General features: G+C 58.2%; 1 non-coding gene across 1 annotated transcript; it reads left to right on the top strand.

The window, feature by feature from the left end:
* The first annotated feature begins 13,968 nt into the window (after nucleotides 1-13,968).
* LOC129124106 (5.8S ribosomal RNA) lies at nucleotides 13,969-14,121 on the top strand. Its single transcript, XR_008534770.2, has one exon. It is a non-coding gene; the product is annotated as a 5.8S ribosomal RNA (ribosomal RNA).
* Nucleotides 14,122-14,639: the final 518 nt, after the last annotated feature.

Raw genomic sequence — 14,639 nt, 5'->3', positions numbered from 1 at the left:
TTCAACAAGGTTTTCTTTCTAAAAATATTAATCACAATATTCCAAAGGATTAAAAAATGGTTGGGTATTTTTTTCCCTAAGTATTTACAAAAGAAAAATTTTAAAAACCTGTACACATGCTGGATGTAAAATGCAGATAGAAATAAACTTGAGAGTTCTCCCAAAACCCTTAAGAAAAAACCTCATGTATTCTATAAAACTCAGAGTATTCATCTACAGTTTACAAAAATGGGCATGTTCTTGAAGAGAAAATTTGTGCAACGGTCCTGCACAGAATTCTATGCTTTCAAGCTTTTTGCCCTTCAGGGGCAGTGCCATTCTCTGAACTGTAATGCTCTGAGCATGTTCTGCTCACCGTGGCAGCTTTCTGCTCTCCCCTGGTGCAGATCATCCTCCCAGCACAGGGGGAGTGCAGCCCCCACAGCTCGCAGCCCCTTCCCACCCAGCAAGAGCCTGAAGGAGAGAGATGGCTTTCAGCAGCTGCCGCGGGTTCTGACAGTGCCACCTCTCGGCTGCTGAAAGCCTGAATGTCTGTGTTGCGGTGTGTGAGTTTCTGAGCCAAATGTTCTGTTAGCTTGTGCTATGTTCAAGTGTTCCCCGAGTTATTACAGTCAGTTTCTCCCCTGTGTTATGCCCTCCTGCCCAAGTGTCCCTCAAGGAATCCCCTCCCTCCTGACCAGATTTTTCCCTGTCTGTCAAGACAACCCGGCCCCTTTGGCCCATCCATCAGCCCAAACCCTACCCTTTGTTCCAGACAGTTCCCTGTCCCTCACCCCAAGCTCCAATCCCTGTCCCAGTGCTCTCTCCTCCCCTTGTTCTGATTTGTTGTATCCCTCAAAACCACACCCCGAGGGTCGCTTATTGGTTACTATATGGTGTCCACCCCCCATTTTGAAAGATTTTAAAAACCCGTGCACAGGGGTTCTGGGGCTTCTTTTAACTTCTGTTTTTCGTTGGGGGTGTTCTCTTAAGTGCCTTCCACCGCCTCTCCAAATGAATTTGCTGCATTTTGCACCACAGAAGAGCCCCCTCTGCCTCCTTCACTCGGTCCTCCGGGGGTTTCTACTGCTAGGCAGCTGGCCTAGAGGTTCTGGCTCAGGCAGACCCCTAACCCAGCCAGTTCCCCTCTCTTGCCATTGTCCCTGGAGCATCACAGAGCTAGCCAGGGCTCCGGAGGGCAGTGACAGTGACCCGTGCCCTGGCGTGTCACAGCCCCCAGAGCCGCACCTGCCAGGCCACAAGCCCCAGCCCTGGTCCCCACTGCCGGCCTCAGCAGCTCCTGGGCATCCTCACCCTGAGTGCAAAGGCAGAGGCAGGAGCCCCCCAGGGCGCTCTGGATCCAGGCTGCAGACACCCTAAAGGCAGCACTGAAAGGGACATGGATGGGGACTGCAGCTGCATCTTCCAGTGCTCGCCACCCCTGACTATTCTCTAAGGGAACCCAACCCTCACCTGCAGCACCTTGAGCACATTGACCCTTCTGGCCCATCCTGGAACGTGATGTTCCCACATCATAGAGCAGCCCTTTGCAGGGAGTGACCAGCTCCCAGCTGCTCTGCTACCCTGGCCTTACTTTCTGTTTCCCAGCAATGAACTTCACGGATCCACTCATGAGAATCCCAGCATAACATTTGCTTCTCAGGAGCTCTTAGGCAAAAAAACTCCACTAATGACTAGTTTTTGCAGAGAGAAGGAGGTGCTGACAAATCATAAGGCATAGCAGGGCGCTGGCATAAGAATTTCTGAGCCACAGGATTCCACCCATTGCTGTTGCCAGCTGCTTTGCTGATATTTTAGAGCCAGTTCTGGACAGTGGCTGCTGCTGACAGGGTAGGAAAGTTTGAAGAAATAAAGGTGCAGGAGACAAGCAAAAAAAAAAACAACAAAGAGGGAAAGCACTTAGAAATACAAAGCACAACAGAAATGCTGGGAGATGGTTCCATAGAAAATGCCACCAGGAGTGAGCAGAGCCGGGAGCTGCTCACTGCCACCAGAGAGGCTCCTCAGTCCCCCGCTGGTTTGTGTGTGATCCCTGCTGGGCTCCCTGTGCCCCTTCAGCAGATGCAGCCCTGCCTGGAAAGGGCTCCATGCTCTGGTGTTCCCAGCTTGCTGCAGGCTACATTCTTAGCAGCACTGAAAGAAGAGATGAAACAAAGAGCCATTTTCTGTCCTGCCTGCAAACTCTTCTCCTTCAGTGCCGCTGCCAGAGATGATGCCTCTGTCAGCTTGGCACTGTGCCTGCTGCATCCTCATCCCCGTCCCCTCCATCAGCTCCTGCGCATCGGCACTCGCTGTCCCACATCATGAAGAGAGAGCTGTGTCAGAAGAGCAAGGATTGCATTTTCTTGGCCTTTCTAACAGACACAAGAAGCATGAGTCCAAATAACTTTGTTGTTTGTTCCTGGCCTCCTTTTAGATAACTCTTTTTTGCTTAATGCAAAAGTCTCTTTTGCCACATGGATGGAGTGATGTAGAATTGGCAGTTGCTTCAGGCTGTCAGGCAGCATGGGAGTTTTCTCTTGTCCTTGATGACGATTTGGTGAATTTTCCATTGGTCACTTGGTGGTGTCACCACGGGCTGAGCTCAGCAGCCGACTCTGCTGTCCCCAGGGGATGCATTGGGACGCCAAGCCCCTCAGGGCTGGGATTCGGGGGAGGGCAGGCTCGGAGCCGCAGCTCTCCCCTGCCGGCCACAGCAGCAGCCGCTCGCTTCCGAGGCTCCGGCGCTTGCCGAAGACGAGGGGCCGGGCCCCCAGCGCGCCCTGGATCCCCGCAGCGAGAGGAGGCGCCGGCGCCGCAAAGGGCAGCGCAGAGGGCGCAGGTTGAGGAGGAGGACGTGAGGCTCGCTCTGGGCCGCGCTGGGGCAGCTCTGCCCTCTCGGCCTTCGCCTTGAGCCCTTTGCTTCTTTTCCATGAGCCCTGATCCTCGTCCTTGGCCAAGGGCCCCCGCAGCCCTTTCCAGGACTGCAGAAAAGCTCCCTCAGGCACAGAATCACATGGAGTCCAACCCATGCCCTAACACCTCAACTAAAGCACGGCGCTGAGTGTCACATGCAGTCTTCTCTCAAAGGCTTGCAGGGATGGTGAGTCCACCAGCTCCCCGGAGGAGTCTGTCCCAGGAAGAACCAAGATAACACTGGGGCCTTCTACCCCCCAATGCTTGGAGCTCTGGGAGTTTGTCTTTCTGCTTAGGCAAAGGTCATGGAAAAGGACTGGGAAAAGTAGTCACAAATAGAGTAGTCTACAGAGCTCTAAATGGATGTGCCAAGAATACAGAAAAGATAGAAAAGAAAAAAGAAAAGGCAAAACCCAAATGGTATCAAGCAAAGTCTTGGGCATGAACACGTAGCTGCAGAGGGCTTTCTCAGCCCTGTTTCTTTGTATTTCTGGGAACCAAAGGAGTCCTGCTTGAGCCTCTGGCGAGATGGGTTTGGGAGGTAAAAGTTCCTTTCTTCTTTCTCCTTGGGGCAACTCCTGTTCCTAGCATCAGCTGAGCCTGTCTCCAGCTTGATGCCTGTTCTGTTTGTTGCAGCAAAACAATTGATGGCAGACAGAAGACACGCACATTTGCAGAGACATGACTTTTTCCAGTGCTAGCTGTGAGTGGGAGTCAGAAGAAAAACTCCAGAAAGCACAACTGCATTGGAAGATTGCCTTCCCTTTCATTCCGTAAAGAAGCTCTAGATCCACTTGTGAATTGTCAGTTGTTTGTTAAGGATGGAAGCTGTCTTTCATGATTTTTTTCCTGTGGTTTGGAAGTGGATGAGGCTCTCATTCATTCACAAACTGCAGACCAAAGTGCCTTTGGAAGATGGCCCACGTGGCAGTTTTTGCCCAGCCATGGTACTTGTGGATAGAAGAAAGCAAGGGCAATGGTATTTGCAGCCAAAAGCCAGCAAAGCTTGTCTCAGCTCCCCAAAACATCCTGGGGAGATAGAGGCCTCCAGCTGTTCCTAGAAATCAGCAGAGTTCCAGCCAAATGGTTGTGTAGCACTAAGTGCAATCTCTTTGCCTGGATCAGAGCCTTGCTCAGCTGAAGAAGCAGAAAGATCAGCAAGGAGTTCCCAAAGGCCCATCAATCGTTTTTTTTTTTTTTGCTTATCTTGTGTAAGTTTGCAAGTAAATGTGTGTTTGCAGTTGAGCTAATGAGAGAAAAAAAAAAGTGAAAAGAGGCTTTATGGCAGGGCCATGACATTCCACAAGAGGAATCACTGGTGTGCATTTCATGGACCTCTCTCAATCCTATAAAAGTATTATAGCCCTGATTTAAAATAGGCTGGTATGAACCAACTTGGAGAGACAGAGACTAAAATGGCTTATGGGCTGAAGCCTCGTGTGTTTCCGTGTCACTCGTGGCACTGCCCGGAGTCCATCTGCCGTCGTGACCTCTTCCTTTCATGTCCAGTGCTCTCACCACTGAACATGGACCAGAGCTGCTTCTAGGGTCGTCTTTTTAAGGATGCTCTGTCCCGTTCCAAAAAGAGCACAGTCTCACCTTTGGGACACCTGTCCCACCCATATTTTTTCACCCCCTGGGGCTGAGGGGCACCAACACTGAACCCTCTTGGTTCTGAGGCATTGCCTCCCCGTAGATGCAGTCTCTGTATCACAAGGAACAGGGTTCTGTCCATGGCTGTACAAAAAGAGTCCAGCAAAAGCCACTCCATCATCTCTTCCCACTAAGATTTTTCTCTATTCTTCCACTATCTCTCGCTTGCCCAGACCTCTCTCACACTTGCACAGCTGTACTGTGTCAAAGCTGTGGGGTGGAAAAATGGGGGGGTTCAGGTGTGGCTGTTCCTGGTAGTAGAAGAGCCAGAGGCCCTGTGGCTTCTTGTGCTTTGCTGCAGGTGCAGGGAAGCGTGTGTTATGTGGGGAAAGGGCAGGCACTGGGGCCCTTGTGCCCTGAGCAGAGCAGCTGAGCTTCTGCTGCTGCTGCTGCTGTCAGAGAACACAAGCACAGCTCACCTTTGCCACCTCTTGAAAACAGCTCTGGTATTGGCTCTTCCCCTTCATGGAGTAGCACGGTTCAGCAGGAGTGTATGCTGTGTTGAGTCCCAGAATCCTGGGCAAGGTGTAGGTGCCAGGAGCTGGAAATGGAATAGGAAGACAGCGTAGGTCAGTCCTGTGGGAAAGGGTGCAATGCCTGGGTGGAAGAGAGTCAGCCTGCCAAGCAGGCTGTGAGGAGCAGGAAGGCTATCCTGCCCCTCATTCCAGTGCCTCTGGCTTTTGTTGCATGTGGTGTGCCTTGGCTGTTTGAAAGCAGAGGTGCCGGTTCTTGTGTGAGATGGGAGAAGTTGGTGCTGTGGGATGGCACAAAGCTTGTTGAGCGCACACTGCCTCTTGCTGCGCAGGCTTTTTGCTAGGCCTGTTGAAGAAGCTGCAGATGCTCCCTGCAGGACACGCAGGCTGTAAGAGTGTCTGTTTCCCCACGTTCCATACCTGGTGTTCGGAAACCTCTAAAACCCTTGGCTCGGGATGCCAGGCTATTGGCCGGTGCGGTACGGAAGACGTGTTTGTGTGCAGGATCCGTGGTGTAGTCTTTATTAACTACACTACAGCTATATATAAAAAGGAACACACACAGGAAAATGAAAACCTTACAAATACATTTCCTCCACCCCCCACCAAATTTCCAATACAATACATCTATTCCCCAAATCACCAACTCTTGGTCCAGCACCACCCTTCAGACAATCAATCCTCAGTTCATCAAGAGGAGAGGAGTCCTTCTTGTACCATGGGCTTCCCCTGGAAACACAGCTGAAGCCCTGTGTGTTTCTGTGTCACTCGTGGCACCGCCCGGAGTCCATCTGCTGTCGTGACCTCTTCCTTTCATGTCCAGTGCTCTCACCACTGAACGTGGAGCAGAGCTGCTTCTAGGGTTGTCTTTTTAAGGATGCTTTGTCCTGATCCAAAAAAGGCACAGTCTCTCCTTTGGGACACCTGTCCCCACAATCTCTGCTTTGGGACACCTGTCCCCCCCATATTTTTCCACCCCCTGGGGCCGAGGGGCACCAACACTGAACCCTCTTGGTTCTGTGGCCATTGCCTCCCCCTAGAATGCAGTCTTAGTGTCACAAGGAACAGGGTTCTGTCCATGGCTGTACAAAAAGAGTCCAGCAAAAGCCACTCCATCATCTCTTCCCACTAGGATTCTTCTCTATTCTTCCACTATTTCTCACTCGCCCAGACCTCTCTCACACTTGCACATTCCTTCCTCATCTTCCACTCTGTCTTCTAGGAGAGGTCAATGATCTGTAAAGTTCTCATTCTACGAGAAGGAGTTAAAAGCTCCTACAAGCGGCCGGTGCACCCCCCCTTCTTCTCCGTCCCAGCCGTGCTGCCGGTACAGGCCCATGTTTATCCAGTTTCAAGGTTACAGTCTCAGGCAGCGGCTCTCTCTCTCTCTCTCTGTATCTCTCAGGGGTGGCTGCCTGATGGCTCCTGGTGTCTCCCTCTCTCTCTCTCTCTTCCACCCTTCCACCCCCGGGCTCAGGCCTACCTCTCCCGGCCACATGGCTTTTCCCCTCCCCCTGCCAGCCAGCAGCTGGGCCAGGGGAGAGACCCGAACTCTTTCCCGCCGGAAACCCAAGAGGGCCCTCCCAGGGGAGAGCTCTGCTTTTAACCCCGTGTTCTCAGAGGTGTGTCCAATGTCCCAATGGTGAGGTTAAATGCCAATATTAAAGCCTGAATATCCATTGTCCCAAAACACAGCATCCCAAAAAACACATTTCCTGTCAAACCACCACAAGAAGCCAGCATTATATTCCAAAAAGAAGCCTTATGATTTCACAGATACCTGGAATCATCCCAATTTTGTCCATGTCAAAGCCGATTCTTTAATTATCCTGAGGCCTATTGCCTTTTGGGATGTTACTTATCTCAAACTACATCCTGCATCCTGTTTTCTCATGAACATCTGAAAACATCTGTTTTGTGACACTAATTCCATATCCTTTTCCTCTCTTACTTTTTAACAAATATTTTCTAAAAGATTTAAAATATAGTTACAAGTGTTAGCACGAATCAGATTCATCTATCACACTGTTGAGCAAGAAATTGGCAGCAAGAGCCATGTACCACCCTGGTTAAGGATTGCCCAGACAAAGCAGGGGAGAGTTTTCTCCAAGCAATGCCTCTGCTCCAGAATAATTTGCTGTTGTTTTGGGCCAGTCAGTCCGCCTTGGTGGCGGCGGAGGTCCCCAGCCCGCGTTGTTGAAGCCGTCGCCCTTCCTTGGCCTTAAGCCGGGGACCCGTGTTGTGGCGGGCAGAATTTTTTGGCCCTTTTTTTTTTTTTTTTGCGGGCCCGGCACCCGACGGAGAGCCCCCCCGGACTGGTTCTGGGCGAGGCGGCGGCGCCTTGCCTACCTCGGTCGTGGCCGGATCGACTGAGCTGCTTCTGCCGGGTGGGGCCGGATTTGCCGCGCCGGGTCCGTTGCTTTTTGTTGACGTGGGCAGAGTTGGGGGGGCGCCCGCCAGGCCTCTGCGGGCCTTTTTATTTTTCTCTCGCGGCCCAAAGCCACGGCACCGAGAAGCGTTGCGACGAAGGCGCGAGTGGGATGCCGATGGGTCCGTCGTGGGGAGGTAGTGAGGCACGTACCTCGGCCCCCCCCCGGGTCCCCGGCCCCCCGTGGCCCCCGTGGCTAGCACGGGTAATTGCGAACGCGCCTCCGTGTGCCTTTTTTGTCGTGCTGTCCCCCGGCTTTTTTTTCCAGAAGGGAAAGCCAACCGCCGCTAGGCTGGGTGAAAGCCAGTGGCCCGTGGCACCAGGTCAGTGGAACTTTATCTTGCAAAGTTGGCCGGGTTCCCCAGGCCGGAAAGTGGAGGGGGCCACCGAGTCCCCCCCCGGCCCGGCGGGTGCCGGTCCAGCCCTGCCATTGCCTAGCCAAAAGGGGAGCCATTGTTGGCTGCGGGTGGGTGACAGCACTCCCCGCACTCCTTTGCTGCCGCGAGCGATCTGACCCACAGGTGGGCTGGGCGGCCGTCGCCGTTGTCCCAGGACCGTGGCCGTGGGGCCCTTGTCGCCATTGGCGCAGCTCATTCCCGGAGCCGCGCCTGATCGATGTGGCTTTTCCGGTGGTGTCGGAGAGGGCCCCCGTCGGGCCGGCTCTCCTTCTGAGGCTTCTCTGTCACAGGGAAGCCATGGTGGGGGGGTCCGGTCTCCTTTCCAATTCGCTTCCCATCACAGGCGAGGTGTCGCCCCTCTGAATGGCCTGGGGAAGGGCGTCTTTACCATCCCGAGCTGTGTGACGGCCGCGTGGCCCCGTGAGCTTTCAGGTGTCCTTAAAAAAACCACATGAGGTGCCGGTGCCAGCCCCGGTCCGGGTAGCGCCCGTGTGGGAGCCGGCCACGAGCACCGCCAGGCGGCGGTGCGGCTGGAGCTGAGCTGCGAGAAGGGAGAGAGGCAAGAGAGAAAAGAGAGAGGGCGAAAGTGCCCAAACCCGATGCGGTGTGGACACAGGTGGAACAGAGCCTGGTCCGCGCACTCCTTTGCTGTTCCGCTGCCTGCTGCAGAGCGAGCGGCCCCGGCTGAAAAGGGGCCTCGGTGTCCGGGCTGCACCCACCTCGTCGGGTCGCTGCCTCCTCTAGCACATCTGGTGCTTTCTGTGCGGCCCGGTGGGGGGATGCGCGGGGACGGGGTTCGCTCCCTGTGAGCGGTGCCCCGCTTGGCCCAACCTCGCCCATGACCTTTTGGTGGGCGGGTTTTTCTCAGCTTTGGTGGGGGGGTGGGTCAGCCCCAGCCGAGCCCCATTCTGCGCACCGCGCGCGTCATTTCAAGCACGAGGCTGAGTCTTGAACCGGGGCGCGGTCCCCGGGAAAAAAAGCGCGAGAGAGAGAGAGAGAGAGAGAGATAGAGAGATGAACCCTCGCGCTCCATCTGAGTGGCAAAAAGCTGTGCAGTGGTCCCGGCTCCTTGCCCGCGGCGTCGCGGGAAGGGCTGGCCACCGGGGTCAGCCGTCGACGAGGGGTGTCCCTCGCACGTGGCGCTGTTCCCCATCCCAGGCGACGCCAGGCCGCAATGCGGCCGGCCGCCGTCCTTGCCGCCGGCGCCTGTCACCGCCACGCCGCCGCATGCCGCCGTGTCTTCGTCCTTCATGGTGCTCCCGCAGGTCGGAGTGGTAAAAGGAGCCCGGGGCAGTCGGGGTTTGGCGCAGGGCGAGTTCGCCGGTGGGCCGGGCGCATCCGGGCGCTCCGTCCGGGCACTCGTGCGACGCTTTGCGGTGCCGCCATGCTTGGCGGCTACCTGGTTGATCCTGCCAGTAGCATATGCTTGTCTCAAAGCTTAAGCCATGCATGTCTAAGTACACGCGGGAGGTACAGTGAAACTGCGAATGGCTCATTAAATCAGTTATGGTTCCTTTGGTCGCTCCTCTCCCGCTCCTTGGATAACTGTGGTAATTCTAGAGCTAATACATGCCGACAAGCGCCGACCTCCGGGGATGCGTGCATTTATCAGACCAAAACCAACCCAGGCCCGCCCGGCAGCTGTGGTTACTATAGATAACCTCGAGCCAATCGCACGCCTCTGCGGTGGCGACGACCCATTCAAATGTCTGCCCTATCAACTTTCGATGGTACTGTCTGTGCCTACCATGGTGACCACGGGTGACGGGGAATCAGGCTTCCATTCTGGAGAGGGAGCCTGAGAAACAGCTACCACATCCAAGGAAGGCAGCAGGCGCACAGATTACCCACTCCCGACCCGGGGAGGTAGTGACGAAAAATAACAATACAGGACTCTTTTGAGGCCCTGTAATTGGAATGAGCGCACTTTAAATCCTTGAGCGAGGATCCATTGGAGGGCAAGTCTGGTGCCAGCAGCCGCACTAATTCCAGCTCCAATAGCGTATGTTAAAGTTGCTGCAGTTAAAAAGCTCGTAGTTGGATCTTGGGATCGAGCTGGCGGTCCGCTGCGAGGCGAGCCACTGCCTGTCCCAGCCCCTGCCTCTCAGCGCCCCCTCGATGCTCTTAGCTGAGTGTCCCGCGGGGCCCAAAGCATTTACTTTGAGAAAATTAGAGTGTTCAAAGCAGGCCGGCCACCGGCATACTGCAGCTAGGAATAATGGAATAGGACTCCGGTTCTATTTTGTTGGTTTTCGGAAACAGGGCCATGATTAAGAGGGACGGCCGGGGGCATTGGTATTGTGCCGCTAGAGGTGAAATTCTTGGACCAGCACAAGACAGCCTAGAGCGAAAGCATTTGCCAAGAATGTTTTCATTAATCAAGAACGAAAGTCGGAGGTTCGAAGACGATCAGATACCGTTGTAGTTCCGACCATAAACTATGCCGACTGGCGATCCGGCGGCGTTATTCCCATGACCCGCTGGGCAGCTCCCGGGAAACCCAAGTCTTTGGGTCCCGGGGGAGTATAGTTGCAAAGCTGAAACTGAAAGGAATTGACGGAAGGGCACCACCAGGAGTGGAGCCTGTGGCTTAATTTGACTCAACATGGGAAACGTGGAGCCTGTGGCTTAATTTGACTCAACATGGGAAACCTCACCTGGCCCGGACACAGACAGGATTGACAGACTGAGAGCTCTTTCTTGATTCCGTGGGTGGTGGTGCATGGCCATTCTTAGTTGGTGGAGCGATTTGTCTGGTTAATTCTGATAACGAACGAGACTCTGGCATGCTAACTAGTTACCCGACCCCCGAGCGGTCGTCGTCCAACTTTTTAGGGGGACAAGTAGCGTTCAGCCACCCGAGATTGAGCAATAACAGGTCTGTGATGCCCTTAGATGTCTGGGGCCGCACGCGCGCTACACTGACTGGCTCAGCTTGTGCCTACCCTCCGCCAGCAGGCGCGGGTAACCCGTTGAAGCCCATTGGTGATGGGGATCGGGGATTGCAATTCTTCCTCGTGAACGAGGAATTCCCAGTAAGTGCAGGTCATAAGCTCACGTTGATTAAGTCCCTGCCCTTTGTACACACCGCCCATCACTACTACCGATTGGATGGTTTAGTGAGGTCCTTGGATCGGCCCCGGCGGGGTCGGCCACGGCCCTGCCAGAGTGTCGAGAAGATGGTCGAACTTGACTATCTAGAGGAAGTAAAATTCGTAACAATTTTTCCGTAGGTAAACCTGCGGAAGGATCATTACCGGTGGGGCTTGGCGCCTGCCGCGTCGTGCCAGGCCGTCCGTCGCACGGGCGTCACTCGCACACCTGCTTCGTTTGCACGCTCGGCCCCCAGCCGCCGGCCCTGGTCAGCACCGGGGGCCCGCACGTTGCAGCCCCAGACAGAGAGAGACCGGAGGCGCACGGCACCTCGGGGCACCGGGGGTCGGAATTGGGAGAGGGGGGAAAAGCCGCTCGGTGCGGCGAAGTGTGTCACGTGCACACGCCATGCGCACCCACCAAGGTGAGCGCGGGTGAGGCTCTCCCCGCGCTACACCGCGCGTTGTAGCCAGGCCTAGAAGCATGGCACACTCACCACCGTCGTGACGGCTTGCCCACCCACCCCCCACACCACCCTCCCCACCACGGCCTTGCGCCAGTTTTCCGCCAGTCTGTCCCAGCCGGAGAGCGGGGGCGCGGCCGCGGGACCCCAAGCCTCACGCCGCCATGGCCGGCACCACCGAACGCCAGTCGCCAGTGTGCCGCCTGCGGGCGCCCTGGCGCGGCCCGAGTTCTCCCGAGATCGGCTCTCCTCGGCCTGCATGCGAGAAAGCCACCCGGGTGCCGGGAGGGAGGGGTGCTTGGCACGGCCCCTCCTGGAAATGTGGCCGTCCCTTCCATCGCTGTTTCACCCCTTGGCGACCGAGGTGGAAAGGGCGAGGGAGCCAGGTGGCGGAGGCGCCTTCAGGGCTCGGAGGAGGCGGCTCCTCCGGCCCTTCCCGCATCGGGGAGCAGGACCTTTGCCGGCTGGCAGAGTTCCCCACTCTCGGGCCGAGCGGCCCCCCTCTCATGTGCGGCAGACAAACTCCATGGGCCGAGGCCTCTGGGCATTCCGTGCCGCGCTTCGTGGCACGTGTGCGCGCCCGAGGTGTGCTCAGTGGTTGGGCCCACGTCCCCCGCGCCGGCAGGGCGGCCCAAGCCACGGCGGTCCTCTCAGACGCGCAGCAACAGGCTACTGAGGGAAACCCTGGGCCCCTAGAAGCACGTGGAGATGGTGGCGGCTGGTGTCGGGCGCGCCCCCGCCGGTGGACGCTCTCCTGAGGGCGGCAGTGGGGGAGGCACCCCAGCGGGGCCATGCAGGTCGTTTCCCTTGCCCCAGGGCCAGGTACCTAGCGCTCCGTGCCTTGGTGGTCCCCCCAGGTTTTTTCCCCTGTCATTGTCAAACACTGCGGGTTTGCTGAAAGGGGCCGGTGGGGCAGGGCAGCGGTTTAAAGACATGGGCGGCTCGGCGCGGCCCGCCGTGCCGGCGGCGGTGCCAGCGGCAGTGGTGGCAGGTGTGCCGGGCGGCGGCCGAGCGGGGTGCCACTGAGGGGTGGGGAGCAGCTACTCCCACTGATCCCCTGTGGTGGTTGTCCCATCACCACCGGCCGCGCTCCTCCGTCGCCGTCGTTGTCCCACCACGCGCCGCAGGGGTCAACCACACTGCGCCAAGGAGGGGCTCCGTGCCCCCCCCTCCGCAGCCCGGCCTTGACGGAGAGGTTGCGGCGCGCGGTCGGCCGCAGGGGCCGACCCACTCGCCTCGTCGTAATGGGTGGCGCTGGCAGAGAGCGTGTGCTCCCTGCCCTTCCTCGGCCACGGGGTCATGGCCACCGGGGCCCGCCCACTCTCTCTCTCCTCGGACCGCCGCCGCGGTCTCTGGCGTGTGCGGCGCCGTGTCCAGCGCATCCGGTGCCTCTCCTCCCCTCGACGGCCTTTTCTCCTCGAACGCGGACCGGCGGCGCCGTCGTCCGCCAGCCGTCCCCTGGCTCGACCGCCCGCCCGCTTGTGGGGGGCGAGCGCTCGGTGGGCCCTCCAGCGGCGGAGGCCCGCAAGCACAGGCGACCCCGTGCCGAGTGGTGGCAGCGCCACTCGACGGGCGTCCCTCCCTGTGGGGACAGTCGGCCAGAAGGCACCCGCCATCACCCAGCAGCAGTCCTGTCCCGGGCCCCGCTTGTCATGTCCTCCATCGCCCTTCCCAGCCGCGTGTGGGCCGCAGGAAGGCGTGTGGGGCAGCCACGGGGGCGCTTCTCCCCGCCCGGTGTCCGCGTGCAAACGAGGAGAGCGGGCGTTGCCCCCTGTCTCAGCCCCGTGCTGCCTTCCGCCAGGCGCGTGCCCAAGGCAAGGGACCCCGGCGGTGCGACGCAGCAGTGGCGTTCCTGGGAGTGTGGCCCCAGTGGTGGCGACGGGGTCTGCCGTCCGGCAGGCCTTGGGCACTGGCGATGCTGGCTCGGCTCTCGGTGGCGCCCACCTCCGGGGCCGGTGCCGGAGCGCGTCCGCTGGGCGCTCACCCGCCTGGCAGGGGAGCATTCCCGCAGAGAGGCGTGCCGGCAGGGGCTGGTCATCGTTGCGTGCCGTCTCGAGCCAGGGGAAGGCCGTGCAGTGGGGAAAGAGAAAAGCCGGCCGCGCAGTGTCGCAGCGGCACTCTGTTGTGCCCGCGGCGTCGGGGGCCAAGGGAGAGCCGCCGTGCGTGGGGGCCGACGGCCGCGCGTCCCCAGCCACGTGCCGTGTGTTTTGTGCATGTTGTCCTGTGAAAGCGAGAAGCGGGCGGGCTGCCGTGCCCTCCCGCATTCCAGCGTGCGCCGCGTGGCCCTCCGCACAGAGGCCAGGCCGAGCCCGGGTGCCTGGTCTGCCTCTGAAGGACGGCGTTTGTGAGGTCGGCGCCTCCCCTCGCAGGGGGAGGCGGTCAGGAGCGCAGGCTCCCCCACCTCTTGGCTGGCCTTCGGAGCATGGGTTGCTCTAGTTGGTTTTTATTCCCCCTTCTGTTTTTGTGTGCTCGTACGGTCAAAGGCAGGCGCGCGCCCCCGCGTCCTCAGCGCCAGAGTAACAAAAAAAGGGGCAGCTTGGCGTGAGCGGTGCCCGAAAGGCAGACAACTCTTAGCGGTGGGTCACTCGGCTTGTGCGTCAATGAAGGACGCAGCTAGCTGTGAGAATTGATGTGAATTGCAGGACACATTGACCATCGACCATTTGAAGGCATGTGCAGCCCCGGGTTCCTCCTGGGGCTACGCCTGTCTGAGCGTTGCTTGACGATCAATCGCTGTCCGGGGGCCACTCCGGCAGCATGGCTGGGGTCGCCTCTAAGGCCCGTCGCCCGCAGCGGGCGGCGGCGGTGGTGGTGGCGGTGGCGGTGGCGGCGGCGGTGGCTTCAGCAGCAGCGGTGTTCCGCCAGTGTCAGGAGGGAAGGCGGTCAGGGGTTCGGCGAGGGAAGCATTTCCCTAGGCAGCCTCGATCCCTTCACTGCGGCCCGGCAGGCGTTGTCGTCATCGTAGTCATCGTCGTCGCAGTCGTCGTTGTCGTTGCCGCACAGGGCCTTTGTCCGCCCTAAATGCAAACTCGGGGAGCGCTCCGTAGCTCCCCGCTCCTGGAGCGAGCCGCTGGGGTGCAGCTCGTCCTCGCTGGGACTGTGCCGTGGATGCGGTGGCGCGGCAGCCTAGGGAGAGTGAGAGACGGCGTCGAAAGGTGCTGCTGAGGGCCAAGAGAGGAAGAGAGAGGAGGGTGAGAAGGGGAGGGAAGGCACAGCCTCGCCCCCAGCGTCCCCCC

The sequence above is a fragment of the Agelaius phoeniceus genome, chromosome 7 (genome assembly GCF_051311805.1).
Source record: "Agelaius phoeniceus isolate bAgePho1 chromosome 7, bAgePho1.hap1, whole genome shotgun sequence".
Lineage (NCBI taxonomy): Eukaryota > Metazoa > Chordata > Aves > Passeriformes > Icteridae > Agelaius > Agelaius phoeniceus.
Note: the sequence above shows the minus strand (reverse complement) of the source record. Positions and strands in the feature narration are given on the sequence as shown.